The sequence below is a fragment of the Lipotes vexillifer genome, unplaced genomic scaffold, assembly GCF_000442215.2.
Source record: "Lipotes vexillifer unplaced genomic scaffold, Lipotes_vexillifer_v1.1 scaffold536, whole genome shotgun sequence".
Taxonomy (NCBI): domain Eukaryota; kingdom Metazoa; phylum Chordata; class Mammalia; order Artiodactyla; family Lipotidae; genus Lipotes; species Lipotes vexillifer.
Window position 1 is genome coordinate 2,624,213 of NW_006775074.1, and position 16,332 is coordinate 2,640,544.

General features: G+C 39.8%; 1 protein-coding gene across 1 annotated transcript in view; it reads right to left on the reverse strand.

The window, feature by feature from the left end:
• Positions 1–16,332, reverse strand: part of FAT3 (FAT atypical cadherin 3) — a 592,627-nt gene that overhangs the window by 502,415 nt on the left and 73,880 nt on the right. The window lies entirely within an intron of this gene.

Consider the following 16,332-nt stretch of genomic DNA (forward strand, 5'->3'; position numbering starts at 1 on the left):
GGCCTTTCACTGTTGTGGCCTCTCCCGTTGCGGAGTACAGACTCCGGACGCGCAGGCCCAGCGGCCATGGCTCATGGGCCCAGCCACTCCGTGGCATGTGGGATCTTCCCGGAGCGGGGCACGAACCCACGTCCCCTGCATTGGCAGGTGGACTCTCAACCACTAGCGCCACCAGGGAAGCCCTAAATAGTCTTTTGTTTTGTTACTTTGAGACCATTTGTTAATGCTGATGAAACAAACGTTCCTGTAAGTGAAGGAATTTGGGCATCAGAGAATCCAATTATATGCAACATGAAATTGATGTGGAGATTCTTGATGCTATAACAAAGGAAGGCTCTCCCACAAGCAGCCATAGGCCAAAGTAAAGATTTGTGCCTCTATCAAAGTTTTTCCTCATATATGCAACCTGAACCAGATCTGGGCCCCTTGGTTTCCTGAAGTTGGTATGACAGCTTGATCATGGATCTGGTGGCTTAGCTGCCTTACAATCTATTATGCACACCAAAAGCCTGCAAGTCCCCAGCATCTCCTAAGTCCATTTCCCATAAACTTGGTGCCCCAAATTTATCTTGGGGGAAAAAACACCATCTAATCCAGGCGGATCAAACATTATAAGCAAAAACACGAGGACAACGTGGCCTTCTCTCAGTCCCTGCATTTCCTCTCCACTCCATTGGTCATGATCTTGAGTCAGGACGTGATTTCCCTCATCCCAGCAATAATATCCCAGCGAGCCTCGGAACCTCGCTTTGTATTTTTTAACTCAAATTGTGTTTTGGTTATAAAATTTAAAAATTCAAACAGTAGATAAAAACATGAAGAATAAAGAAAAAAATCACCTATATTCTAGAGATGGAGAATGCAGATGGCTGCAGAACAATGGGGAATGTATTTAATATGACAGAGCTGTGCTCTTAAAGATGGTTAAATAGTAAATTTTATCTTATGTATATTTTAATTCAATTAAAAAGTCACCCAAAGGTAACCACTATTAATATTTCAGTTTAAATCCCTTCCGGACTTTTATGAATGAAGGCATAGGCCATCATATATCCACATATATTTTTTATGAGATCATACCAACATAACATTTCATTACCTTCTAAATAATTGTAGCATTATTTTGGTAATCTTTGTTGATAAATAACATCATTTTTAATGACCAGATAACATTAAATTATATAGATTTGCCATCCTTTAACTAAGACCCCATTATTAGATATTTAGATTGTCAGTTTTTTGTTTAATAAATGTATTTTATTTATTTATTTTTGGCTGCGTTGGGTCTTCATTGCTGCGAGCGGGCTTTCTCTAGTTGCAGTGAGCAGGGGCTACTCTTCTTTGCTGTGCGTGGGCTTCTCATTGCGGTGGCTTCTCATGTTGCAGAGAACGGGCTCTAGAGCGCAGGCTCAGTAGTTGTGGCTCACGGGCTTAGTTGCTCTGCGGCACGTGGGATCTTCGCGGACCAGGGCTCAAACCCGTGTCCCCTGCATTGGCAGGTGGATTCTTAACCACTGCACCACCAGGGAAGTCCTAGGTTATTAGTTTTAAACCATCATCTCTGCATACTTTTCTAAAATCAGAATTGCCAGGCCAGAGGGAGAAACATTTGTAAGTTTTCAACATACACTATCAGAGTACAAGCTATAATTCCACTTTATCTAAAGAAAGCTTCCCTTCCTATCCATCCTCACCCAATTACTCTCCCTTAGCACAGGTCTAATCATATCTTGGTCTCTCTTTCTTACTGTCTGTCTGTCCGTTTCTCTCTCTCTCTCTTACACACACACACACACACACATACTAATGACTGAACTTTAAATTCCATGTTGGCATCCAAGACAGCCATGATCAGGTTTGAACTACTTTTTTAGAGTTTACATCTCGCTCTTACACTCATGCATTACACAGCAGAGCCAAGCTGGATTACTCCCAATGTTCCCATTAATACCCTCAATTCCCTCTCTCTGTGTCCATCTTTCCTGGAATATCCTCACCCACCACGAACACCTGTTGAAAATGTAATTTTGCAGCCCAGCTCAGTGTGGATTTGTTCCTGCCCTTCTCCATGCTCCACCATAATAATAGCTAATGTTTACTGAAATGCACTAACCAGGGGCTTATTTCATTTAACTTACAACAGCCCTGTGAGCTATATTGAAACAATTTCCCCTTTCATGCAGATGAGGACACTGAAGCTTGGAGAGGTTAAATAACTTGCTCAAGGTCACATAACTAATAAGAGGGAGAGCTGGATCCAAATCCAGTTTCTCTGCCTACAATTAATCACTGTGTAATTAACATGGGCAAAAACCATAATTCAAAAAAGAGTCATGTACCACAATGTTCATTGCAGCTCTATTTACAATACCAGGACATGGAAGCAACCTAAGTGTCCATCGACAGATGAATGGATAAAGATGTGGCACATACATACAATGGAATATTACTCAGCCATAAAAAGAAACAAGTTATTTGTAGTGAGGTGGATGGACCTAGAGACTGTCATACAGATAAGTCAGAAAGAGAAAAACAAATACCGTATGCTAACATATATATACATGAAATCTAAAAAAAAAAATGGTTCTGAAGGACCTAGGCACAGGACAGGAATAAAGTCACAGATGTAGAGAATGGACTTGAGGACACGGGGAGGGGAAAGGTAAGCTGGGATGAAGTGAGCGAGTGACATGGACATATTTACCAAATGTAAAATACATAGCTAGTAGGAAGCAGCCACATAGCACAGGGAGATCAGCTCAGTGCTTTGTGTCCACCTAGAGGGGTGGGAGAGGGAGGCTGGGAGGGAGGGAGATGCAAGAGAGAAGAGATATGGGAACATATGTATATGTATAACTGATTCACTTTGTTATATAGCAGAAACTAACACACCATTGTAAAGCAATTATACTCCAATAAAGATGTTTAAAACAAAAAAGAAAGAAAGAAACTGGAAACTCAGAGGCCAAAATGGAACCGATGGACCTCAAAGGCCAGAGCCATGTCTTGTTGGGTCCTTGCTCCAGGATCTGAGAAGCAGATTTTCATCTCTGTCCATAGGATAGGTAGTTCCTGATAGAACTAGGAACTGCGTTAGGAAGAGCCAGGTACCTGAAGTTATGCTAAGCTGGCAGACAGTGTCTTAACTCTGACAGATAGGAACCCATTCCTTCCAGAAAAGATTCCTGTCAAAGTAGAGTTAACTTTGGGTATCAAAGTACAGGGAAGGGTTTCCCTGGTGGTACAGTGATTGAGGGTCTGCCTGCCAATGCAGGGGACACGGGTTCGTGCCCCGGTCCGGGAAGATCCCACATGCCGCTGAGCTTGCGCGTCCGGAGCCTGTGCTCTGCAACGGGAGAGGCCACAACAGTGAGAGGCCCACGTACCGCAAAAAAAAAAAAAACTACAGGGAAGATAAAGAGCGCTTTACATCTGAGAATCCTCAGGGTGTGTCACAAATGAATGAAAGCATCATCAGAGGTACTTTATGCATTTGCAAGTTAGAAATCTGGGAGCTACTAGACCACAAAGATGATGTGAGGTCAGAAATGGTGTTCCATTCAACTTAAAGTCCCCAGCACTTACCACAGTACTGGACACAGAGCAGACAATGAAAATACAAAGAAAACAGGAAGGCAGAGAGAATCCCAAAGAATAAAGTCCTTAGGAGCTGTGTTATCACCTTTGGCTGTTTCTTGTGATTCTAACGCCAGTTACTATCAGTCACAGTATAGACACCGGGGAAGAGCTACCCACTGGGGAACCAAAATTTCATACATGAGAACAAAAATTTAGAGATTATTTGGGACAGCCATTAAAAAAAAATTAAAACAGCTTCATTTAACGAATCCTGGCATACATATATCAATACTAAGTAATGTGTACACTGCTAGAATTACATTATGTTTATCCAATTACCAGAACAATTCTGGGAAGCAGATGTGACATATTCATGCTACAGAGGATCAGAGGCACAAAAGGTCAAGCAGCTTGTGTCACACAGCTAATGAGTACGGGAGACTGATTTTAGGTCAAGATCTACCTGGCTCGAGAACCAGTGCTATGAACGAACATCAAAGACTCTAGAATGAGGCAAAGGTTCTACAACGGCAGATGCAGGAGAGATTCCAAGTCCCTAAATCCTACTTGGGTTCTCTCCCCATTGTATCATGATCACGAACTTCTAAAGTGATGACCTCAAGCTTGCCTGACCACGTTTTCCATAGAAACAAGGCAGTCTGAGGGTTGTTCAGACTAACTACTGATGACGATTCTATTCAACACAGATTTATTTTCAAGAGTGAAAAGAAGTACTTGGGCATGAGCCCGTATTGTGTTGGCTGTCAGCAGAAATGATGTAAATAAACCAGAACATGAGATTCTAAGAGAGCGACAGTCTCCCTTCATCCTCTTTCCTAAAAATCACGTGTGATGCACTGCCAGGGAGGAACGTGAGCATCCCCAACAAGAATTTCCACCGCAGCCCCACCTTGCTTTCCTGGCCTATGAGTTCTTCAAGTCCTGGACTCACCAGGCTCCCTTAATCCCTTGTGAGGTGAAACACTCCAAGACTGATAGTGCCTCTCACCTGGTCAGTATCCTCTGAAGCTTATCACTCTCAACCAGAGTTAACGGCTCCCTTGAAAAAGTAGCTTTTTGTTGCCATTTAGCAAGCAGCTCAGCCCTCCATGAAGGTACCCAAGGATGCTGAGGGTTGGTTCACCCCTGGCCAACCTCAGGATCCAGAGCACGCAGGGCCCAATAGGAAGGCTATAATCCTATATTCATAAGCAACTAGGAAGCTATCTTGTAAAGAAATCCAAACAAGGGAAAAGTTTCATTCACAAAGCAGTTCACTGCAGCATGATTTACAATAATAAAAAAGAGTTGGCAAGTATCTTGAAAGTCCAACAGGGAAGAACGCTAAATGACTTAAATATGATGTGCTCACGTGATGAAAGATGACGCTGACTACAAACATTATGCTTATAAAGGTACTTATTTTCATTGGAAAGTGTTCCCTTATTAAGTCACCTGACAAAAACACAAGACATAGAAGTATGTAAGCCATGCAATCTTACAGTTTTTTAAAAGTTCACAAAAAACAAGGTGGAAGGAAAATACTCAAACATTGATGATCCTACTACACTATGATCAGAGTTATCATTTTTCATTTCTGCTCCTTCTTCGTATTTCCTCAATAGCTTCCAAATGTCCTATAATTGGCAAACAATCCTTCTAAAACTCGGGAGAAAGCAAAACTTAACGCTATTCAGCACTACGTTGACTATTGGGTCAGCAAAGATGAAGGACAAGAGTTTCACTTGGATATTTTTCAATATGAAAATTTGCAGAATTCTCTCTCCTTCTTCAAAGATCCTAGTAAGACCAGCTTTCTGCTCAGGGTTTACCAGTTACTCTGTTGCAGCCAACTATAGGGCAAAGCTGCCTAATGGTTAGTTCCTGCCACTTCATGAGAATTAAAGCTTTCACAAATTCTCTGGCACTTCAGAGCCCTCACAGTTTATCTTGGAGCAAGAGAAGTGACAAGTTGTTGACTACTTATAAAGAAATTTTCATAGCAGTTTCTATAGGATAAACAGTGTGTCCCAAGCAGCCACGCTATTCAGGAATAGTCTTCTCCAAACATTTCATAAAAAAATTTTGTAAGATATAAAGCAGCTTTAAATACGAAGTTACATATAACTCACACTTAGGTAAAAGGTGATCTAAACCACGAAAGTGAGATGTTAAACCTTTTTTAAAAAATTATTTTAAGAAGTCACAAGGTCAAATTGGAAATATTCAATAACTTCATTGCCAATAACTATGAATAAAGGTAAACAGCACAACAAAAATCCCGATAAATTGTCCAGCCTCAGCAGAGCCTTGGGGCACTAAAGAAAGCTTTGTAGCTATGTTCATCCACCATCTGTCCTTCTTAAGTAAGTGGGGTGTGCTGGATAATTTTCCATGACAACTCGGCTAGACTATGATGCCCAGTTGTGTGGTCAAACACCAGTCTAGATGTTGCTGTGTAGGTATTTTTTATGTGATAAACAGTTAAGTCAAGAGACTTTGAGTCAAGCAGATTACCCTCCAGAATGTGTGTGGGCCTCATCCAATCAGCTGAAGATCTTACAAGCAAAGACTGAGGTTTCCCAAGGAAGAAGGAATTCTCCTCAAGTCTGCACCATGAAAACCCTGCCTGAGCTCCCAGCCTGCTGTCCTGCAGCAGCATTTGGACTCAGGACTGAAGCATCAACTTTTAGCTGAGTAGCCAGCCAGCTGCTGGCCTGCCTTACGCATTTCCAACTTGCCAGTCCCCAAAAGCACGTAAGCCAATTCCTTAAAATCAATCTCAATATCCTCCCCGTCCTCTCTCCCTCTCTGTCTCTCCCCCTCTGTACAGAGATAGATGGATCTAGATGTATATAGATCTATATATCCCATTGGTTCTGTTCCTCTGGAGAACTCTAATACAGGCAGAGTGACAATATTTCTTAATTAGCTTGAGGCAGTCCCAGTTTACACCTGTTGTGGTCTAATTAAGAGCTACCCCTTTCCCTCTGAAATGTGTCCTGGCTGGGATGAGAAATCACATGATCTCTTTACACAAAGAGCTAAAGACAGATTTATGATATTCCTAAGTAATAAGCTCTTTTCACTTACAATGTTGTGTTTCAAATTTCTCGGTGACCCACAATAAGAAATATATTTTCTGTCACAAAACAGAACTGACCCTTATGATGTGCGATGCAATGTGCTACTTTATCTTTTATAATGTGTCATTTCAAATGCTCTCTGCCACCCACTAACTTTATTGCATGATCCATGGATGGGATCGTAACTCAGATTGAAAAGCACTGACTTGGATGAATTCAGGGCTGGCTGACATGCAGTGTTCCTAATTGCCTCAGGACACACTGGGGACAGGGAAGGAAGAAGGGCGAGGCCCATGTATCAGAGATTTTACTTTGTCTATACTCCATCCAGTCTTCAGTATCACTTCTCCTAAATATAAATGAAGCAATAGTAAATAGAAACCCGTCAACCAGGAATATGATTCTGGAGTGTTTTCCTTGAGTGCATCTCTAGTTTCTTGTGACTCCTACACACAGAGAACAGGAAAACTGAATCCATTCTACTGGGTTATGCTGCCTCTTGGTTCCCTCTCCTCCAACTCAGTTAATTTCCCTTGCAGGAGGGCCCATAATGTCCAGATCCCATCTGTGGCCATTCAGTAAATATCTACTGACTGCCTGCCAGGCACAGGGCAGGCAGGGTTTCCTCTGCCACCAAGTTCCAACAGCTCTCAGCAGCCATAATCCCAGGTGTGTTTCAGGCTCCATGGCCCAGCTTCAGTCTCCTTTCAGCCTTTTGTCTCCCTCACCACACACCTTTCCATGCCCAATGCAAACACACTTATCCATACATGTACCCTGGCCCCAGCATCCTGCCCAGGCCTCTGGTCAAGCACGCTTCTCCCCCACCCCGTGTACCCTACCAAGTTTCTTCTTTTCAAAGCCATTTCAGACTCCATTCCTTCTTCTTAAAACTATTACTGTTTGCAGATGACATGATGCTACACATAAAAAATCCTAACAATGCTACCAGAAAACTACTAGAGCTCATCAATGAATTCAGTAAAGTTCCTGGATACAAAATTAATATACGGGAATCTCTCACATTCCTATACAGTAACAATGAAATATCAGAATGAGAAATTAAGGAAACAATCTCATTTACCGTCTCGTCAAAAAGAAAAAAATACCTAGGAATAAACCTACCTAAGGAGACAAAAGACCTTACTCCAAAAACTGTAAGACACTGATGAAAGAAACTGATGACAACACAAATGGAAAGATATACTGTGTTCTTCGATTGAAAGAATCAATATTGTTAGAATGACCATACTACACAGGGCAATGTACAGAGTCAATGCAATTCCTATCAAATGGCATTTGTTACAGAACTAGAACAAAAAATTATAAAATGTGTATGGAAACACAGACTCCATCCCCTTGACATGGCGTTCCAGCTTCTGCCAGTGACTGAACAAGCCCCACAGATTCAAGATGGAATCTGTCTCAAGCGAGAGGGGCCCAAGTTTAACACAAGCACTTTCCCAGAAAAAATTGCCCTCAGGAACTGAAAAACTGAAGGGGGATCAAAGAAGCACAAGCCAGAGACAAGGGAAGGAATGGGATTGGAAGAGTCAGGCAAAGGGGGCAGAACGGCATGGTCTAGTTCAAGCATGAACGGGTCAGGACTCAAACAAAGGAGGAAATATTGTGGAAGCAGCTACAAAAGAGAACTAGGTATCTCTCTTTTATTTATTTATTTTGTTGCTCCGGGTCTCTTTTTTTTTTTTTTTTTTGCGGTATGTGGGCCTCTCACTGTTGTGGCCTCTCCCATTGTGGAGCACAGGCTCCGGACGAGCAGGCTCAGCGGCCATGGCTCACGGGCCCAGCCGCTCCACGGCATGTGGGATCTTCCCAGACCGGGGCACGAACCCGTATCCCCTGCATCGGCAGGCGGACTCTCAACCACTGCGCCACCAGGGAAGCCCGCTCCGGGTCTCTTAGTTGCGGCAGGCAGGCTCCTTAGTTGCAGGAGGCAGGCTCCTTAGTTGTGGCATGTGTACTCTTAGTTGCGGCATGAACGTGGGATCTAGTTCTCTGAGCAGGGATCGAACCCAGGGCCCCCTGCATTGGGAGCGTGGAGTCTTAACCATTGTGCCACCAGGGAAGTCCCACTAGATGTCTCTTGATGGCAGAATCAATCACATTTGACAAGCTAGGCCAAGGAACAGGTGACAGAAAGGTGGCAAAGACACAAAGCAGAGCTCAAAACTTTGTTCTGCTACATTGACTGGTGGACCCAGATGAAGGTCACCTCACTATCTCAATCTGCATTTGTCAGTATCTGCATTTGTCAAAAAGGGAGGAAAGAACAGCAGTTTATGGACAAGAGAGGCTACAATGAAGCAAGTGAAGGCTTAGCTTGCTGACCTCGGTCTACCTGGGGCTCAGTGAATATTTGTCCCCTTTCCTGGCAGTCAGTACCCCCTCATAAATGAAAAGTTGCCTCTGGCTCCAGTCTCCAAGACTACAAAGGCACAAGAAGATATGGCCAAGAGAAAAGGGAAATATATCTTTAATATTTTGAGACTGACTGTCGCTCAATAAAATGAAAAAATTTTAAGCAAAAGACAGTATTTCAGAAAGCTTCCTCTTCAAGTCTGTTTAGAGACAAAAATTTAAGATCTCCAAAAGTTGCTGAGGCAAATTCCATAAACCCATGTAAGCACACAATTGCTCAATTACCATACACAAGGTCACTTGCCAATAAAACACGAGGAAGATATAAAAATAATGCAGATGCCTTATGCAGGTCTAGATGGCTTCAGCAACAGATTGAAAGATACTCAACAGAGAATAAAACACCAAACTGAAACTTATTGATAGAAGACCAGACATCTTTTCTAATTAATTTTGCAGACAAGAGCTGAATGAATGAAAACTGAATCATATCTTCTTATCTAAAATGCATAAAATGAATTTTTTTTAATGCCTAGGTTCTCAGCAATAAGAGACTATTAAATAGCAAGGCAGAAAAATTAATGTAATTAAATTCAAAGTGATATTCAGATTACATTAAAAGTGAAATTCGACTGAAACAAAAACCAAAGAATTATTCTTCAAGATATATTCAGATAAAATCATCTTATCCAAACCTCAAAGAATGCTCTGTTCATTCTTTTGAAAGACACACTTCTATTGAGTTATGCAATATCAACGGGCAGGAAAATTATCTGAGATAGGAAAACATTAGTTAATGGAAAAACGAGAAAGTTAATAAACAAAATCAAACTGGGTATTTTATAAGCACTGCTGAAAATACAATTCATAGAAGTAAAATACCATTGTTATGATGGAGCATAATAAACCGATTACTTGTCTTAAAGGTTATGTGTGATAGAAATCATTTAAATCAACTGACTTACTGTTTCTTACCAATTTGATAAAAAGGGAAAATAGTGTTAAAAGGAAATCAAGCGCAACTTTGGGAGCTTAAAAACAAGTCACCTGGGTTTCTAAGTGCACTTTAATCTGTATATTTTCCCCTTGCTTTAAAAAAAAAGAAAGACAGGAAAGATTTACTGAGTAAAGCTGCAAAAGTCCTGGAATTTGTAGAATTTAAATAATTAGTAAGCATTTAGTTATGATGGGTATTCTCTCTGCCCTCCAAGCCCCATCAGAGTGGAGAGGTTGATCAGTGCTTACGCGAGCCAGGTCTTCTAAAACTGTTGAATCCTTTGGAACCAGAACTTGGATGTGAAATCCTGCTCAATATAAAATTGGGTGGGATATGAGAACAGGGGCTCTCGGATGTCTCCATGAATGAACGCTGAGTGAAGCTATCTATGTGCAATCTTGTTTCACCCCTTCCACCACTGCATCCTTTATGAGTGGTCAAAAAAAGATTCACTTTTGGGAAAGCAGAAACCATAATGTAATGACTTATTTAAAAGACCTCTTCCTATTTTTACTGGAGTATAGTTGATTTACAATGTTGTGGTAGTTTCAGGTGTACAGCCAAGTGATTCAGTTATACATATACATATATATGTATATATATATATATATATATATATATACATATATTCTTATTCAGATTCTTTTCCCTTATAGGTTATTACAAGATACTGAGTATAGTTCCCTGTGTTATAGAGTAGATCCTTGTCGGTTATCTATTTTATATATAGTAGTGCATATGTTAACCTAAGACACCTCCATTTTACAAATTATAATTATCAGCTAAATTGCCCTAATAAATATTAAGCATCAATAATACCCCCAAGGCAGGGTTCTACAAACTTGCTCTGTAAAGTGTCAAATAGTAAATACTTTAAGCTTTGTAGATTTGGACGGTTTCTGTGGCAACTATTCAACTCTGCCATTGTATGGCAAAAGCTGTGTCCCATTAAAACTTAAGAAAATCAGGTGGCCAGCCTGCAGGCTAGGCTATGCTGACCCCTGCTCCTAAAATCAACTACAGAAATGACAATGGGCTTAAATTCTAAATGGGGGAGACCTTCAAGATGGCAGAGGAGTAGAAGTGGAGATCACCTTTCTCCCCACAAATACATCAAAAATACATTTACATGTGTAAAAATTCCTACAGAACACCCACTGAACGCTGGCAGGAGACCTCAGACTTCCCAACAGGCAAGAAACTCCCCACGTACCTGACTGTGTGGCTGACAGGGTCTTGGTACTCTGGCCGGGTGTCACACCTAAGCCTCTGAGGTGGGGGAGCCGAGTTCAGGACATTGGTACACCAGAGACTTCCCGGCTCCACGTGATATCAATCAGTGAGAGTTCTCCCAAAGATCTCTCTCTAAACCCTAAGACCCAGCTGCACTCAATGACAGGCAAGTTACAGCGCTGGACACCCCATGCCAACCAACTAGCAAGACAGGAACACAACCCCACCCATACCAAACAGGCTACCTAAAATCATAATAAGTTCACAGACACCACAAAACCCACCATTGGAGACAGTCCTACCCACCAGAGAGACAAGATGCAGCCTCATCCCTAGAACACAGGCACCAGTCCCCTCCACCAGGAAGCCTACAAAACCCACTGAACCAACCTAAGCCACGGGGGGCAGACACCAAAAAAAAACGGGAATTACGAACCTGCAACCTGTGAAAAGGAGACACAAACACAGTAAGTTAAGCAAAATAAGAAGACAGAGAAATACACAGCAGGTGAAGGAGCAAAGTAAAAACCCAGCAGACCAAACAAATGAAGAGGAAATAGGCACTCTACCTGAAAAAGAATTCAGAGTAATAAGAGTAAAAATGATCCAAAATCTTAGAAACAGAATGGAGAAAATACAAGAAATGTTTAACAAGGACCTAGAAGAAGTAAAGAGCAAACAAACAATGATGAACAAAATAAATGAAACGAAAAATTCTCTATAAGGAATCAATAGCAGAATAACTGAGGCAGAAGAAGGGATAAGTGACCTGGAAGATAAAATAGTGGAAAAAACTACAACAGAGCAGAATAAAGAAAGAAGAATGAAAAGGATTGAGGACAGTCTCAGAGACCTCTGGGACAACATTAAATGCACCAACATTCGAATTATAGGGGTTCCTGAAGAAGAAGAGAAAATAAAAGGGACTGAGAAAATATCTGAAGAGATTATAGTTGAAAACTTCCCTAATATGGGAAAGGAAATAGTAAATCAAGTCCACAAACTGCAGAGAGTCCCATACAGGATAAATCCAAGGAGAAAAATGCCAAGACACATAATAATCAAACTATCAAAAACTAAATACAAAGAAAACATAGTAAAAGCAGCAAGGGAAAAGCAAAAAATAACATACAAGGGAATCCCCATAAGATTAACAGTTGATCTTTCATTACAAAATCTCCAGGCCAGAAGGGAGTGGCAGGACATGTTTAAGTGATGAAAGGGAAAAACATACAACCAAGATTACTCTATGCAGAAAGTACCTCATTCAGATTCAATGGAGAAATTAAAATCTTTACAGACAAGGAAAAGGTAAGAGAATTCAGCACCACCAAACCAGTTTTACAACAAATGCTAAAGGAACTTCTCTAGGCAGGAAACACAAGAGAAGGAAAAGAACTAAAAAAACAAACCCCTCAAAATTAAGAAACTGATAATAGGAACATACATATCAATAATTACCTTAAAAGTAAATGAGTTAAATGCTCCAAACAAAAGAAACAGACTGGCTGGATGGATACAAAAACAAGACCCATATATATGCTGTCTACAAGAGACCCACTTCAGACCTAGGGACACATACAGACTGAAAGTGAGGGGATGGAAAAAGATATTCCATGCAAATGGAAATCAAAGGAAAGCTGGAGTAGCAATTCTCATATCAGACAAAATAGACTTTAAAATAAAGACTATTACAAGAAACAAAGAAGGACACTACATAATGATCAAGGGATCAATCCAAGAAGAAGATTTATAAATTGTAAATATTTATGCATCCAACATAGGAACACCTCAATACATAAGGCAATTGCTAACAGACACAAAAGGGGAAATTGCAGTAACACCTCACTTTCACCAATGGACAGATAATCCAAATGAAAATAAATAAGGAAATACAAGCTTTAATTGATACATGAAACAAGAGAGACTATTGATATTTATAGGACATTCCATCCCAAAATAACAGAATACACTTTCTTCTCAAGTGCTCATGGAACAATTTCCAGGATAGATCATATCCTGGGTCACTAAACAAGCCCTGGTAAATTCAAGCAAATTGAAAACATATTAAGTATCTTTCTCGACCACAACGCTGTGAGACTAGATATCAATTACAGGGAAAAAATGTAAAAAATACAAACACATAGAGGCTAAACAATACACTACTAAATAACCAAGAAATCACTGAAGAAATAAAAGAGGAAATCAAAAAATACCTAGAAACAAATGAAAATGAAAACACGACGACCAAACACGTATGGGATGCAGCAAAAGCAGTTCTAAGAGGGAAGTTTATAGCAATTCAAGAAACAAGAAATATCTCAAATAAACAACCTAACCTTACACCTAAAGCAATTAGAGAAAGATGAACAAAACAAACCCAAAGTTAGCAGAAGGAAAGAAATTATAAAGATCAGATCACAAATAAATGAAGAAGAAATAAAGGAAATGATCGCAAAGATTAATAAAATTAAAAGCTGGTTCATTGACAAGATAAACAAAATTGATAAACCATTAGCCAGACTCATCAAGAGAAAAAGGGAGAAGACTCAAATCAAAGGAATTAGAAATGAAAAAGAAGTAACAACTGACACTGCAGAAATACAAAAGATCATGAGAGATTACTATAGGCAACTATATGCCACTAAAAAGGACAACCTGGAAGAAATGGACAAATTCTTAGAAAATCACAATCTTCCGAGACTGAACCAGGAAAAAATAGGAAATATAAAGAAACCTATCACAATCCCTGAAATTGAACCTGTGATTAAAAATCTTCCAACAAACAAAAGCCCAGGACCAGATGGCTTCACAGGCGAATTCTATCAAACATTTAGAGAAGAGTTAACACCTATCCTTCTCAAACTCTTCCAAAATATAGCAGAGGGAGGAAAACTACCAAACTCATTCTATGAGGCCACCATCACCCTGATACCAAAAGGAGACAACAATGTCACAAAATGGAAACTACAGGCCAATATCACTGATGAACATAGATGCAAAAATCCTCAACAAAATACTAGCAAACAGAATCCAACAGCACATTAAAAGTATCATACACAATGATCAAATGGGGTTTAGCCCAGGGATGCAAGGATTCTTCAATATACACAAATAATGTGATACACCATATTAACAAACTGAAGGATAAAAACCATATGATAATCTCAATAGATGCAGAGAAAACTTTCAGCAAAATTCAGCACCCATTTATGAAAAAAACACTCTAGAAAGTAGGCATAGAGGGAACTTACCTCAACATAATAAAGGACATGTATGAGAAATCCACAGCCAACATCATTCTCAATGGTGAAAAACTGAAACGATTTCCACTAAGATCAGGAACAAGACAAGGTTGCCCACTTTCAGAACTATCATTCAACATAATTTTGGAAGTTGTAGCCACAACAATCAGAGAAGAAAAGGCAATAAAAGGAATCCAAATCAGAAAAGAAGAAGTAAAACTGTCACTGTTTGCAGATGACAGGATACTATACATAGAGAATCCTAAAGATGCTACCAGAAAACTACTAGAGCTAATCAATGAATTTGGTAAAGTAGCAGGATACAAAATTAATGCACAGAAATCTCTTGCATTCCTATACACTAATGATGAAAAACCTGAAAGTAAAATCAAGAAAACACTCCCATTTACCACTGCAACAAAAAAAAGAATAAAATACCTACGAATAAATCTACCTAAAGGGACAAAAGACCTGTATGCAGAAAACTATAAGAAACTGATGAAAGAAATTAAAGACGATACAAACAGATGGAGAAATATAGTATGTTCTTAGATTGAAAGAATCAACATTGTGAAAATGACTATACTACCCAAAGCAATCTACAGATTCATTGCAATCCCTATCAAGCTACCAATGCCATTTTTCACAGAGCTAGAACAAAAAATTTCACAGTTTCTATGGAAACACAAAAGACCCCATATAGCCAAGGCAGTCTTGAGAAAGGAAAATGTAGCTGGAGGAATCAGGCTCCTTGACTTCAAACTATACTACAAAGCTACAGTAATCAGGACAGTATGGTACTGGCACAAAAACAGAAATACAGATCAACGGAACAGGATAGAAAGCCCAGAGATAAACCCACGCACATATTGTCACCTTATCTTTGATAAAGGAGGCAAGAATATACAATGGAGAAAAGACAGCCTCTTCAATAAGTGGTGCTGGGAAAACTGGACAGCTACATGTAAAAGAGTGAATTAGAACACTCCCTAACACTGTATACAAAAATAAACTCAAAATGGATTAAAGACCTAAATGTAAGACTAGACACTATAAAACTTAGAGGAAAACACAGGCAGAACACTCTATGACATAAATCACAGCAAGATCCTGTTTGACCCACCTCCTAGAGAAATGGAAATAAAAACAAAAATAAGCAAATGGGACCTAATGAAACTTAAAACCTTTTGCACAGTAAAGGAAACCATAAACAAGACCAAAAGACAACCTTCAGAATGGGAGAAAATGTTTGCAAATGAAGCAACTGACAAACGATTAATCTCCAAAATTTACAAGCAGCTCATGCAGCTCAATATCAAAAAAACAAACAACCCAATCCAAAAATGGGCAGAAGACCTAACTAGACATTTCTCCAAAGAAGATATACAGATTGCCAACAAACATATGAAGGATGCTCAATATGACTAATCATTAGAGAAATGCTAATCAAAACTACAGTGAGGTATCACCTCACACTGGTCAGAATGGCCATCATCAAAAAATCTACAAACAATAAATGCTGGAGAGGGTGTGGAAAAAAGGGAATCCTCTTGCACTGTTGGTGGGAATGTAAATTGATACATCCACTATGGAGGACAGTATGGAGGTTCCTTAAAAAACTAAAAATAGAAGTACCATATGACCAAGCAATCCCACTACTGGGCATATACCCTGTGAAAACCATAATTCAAAAAGAGTCATGTACCTCAATGTTCACTGCAGCTCTATTTACAATAGCCAGGCCATGGAAGCAACTTAAGTGTCCATTGACAGATGAATGAATAAAGAAGATGTGGCACATATATACAATGGA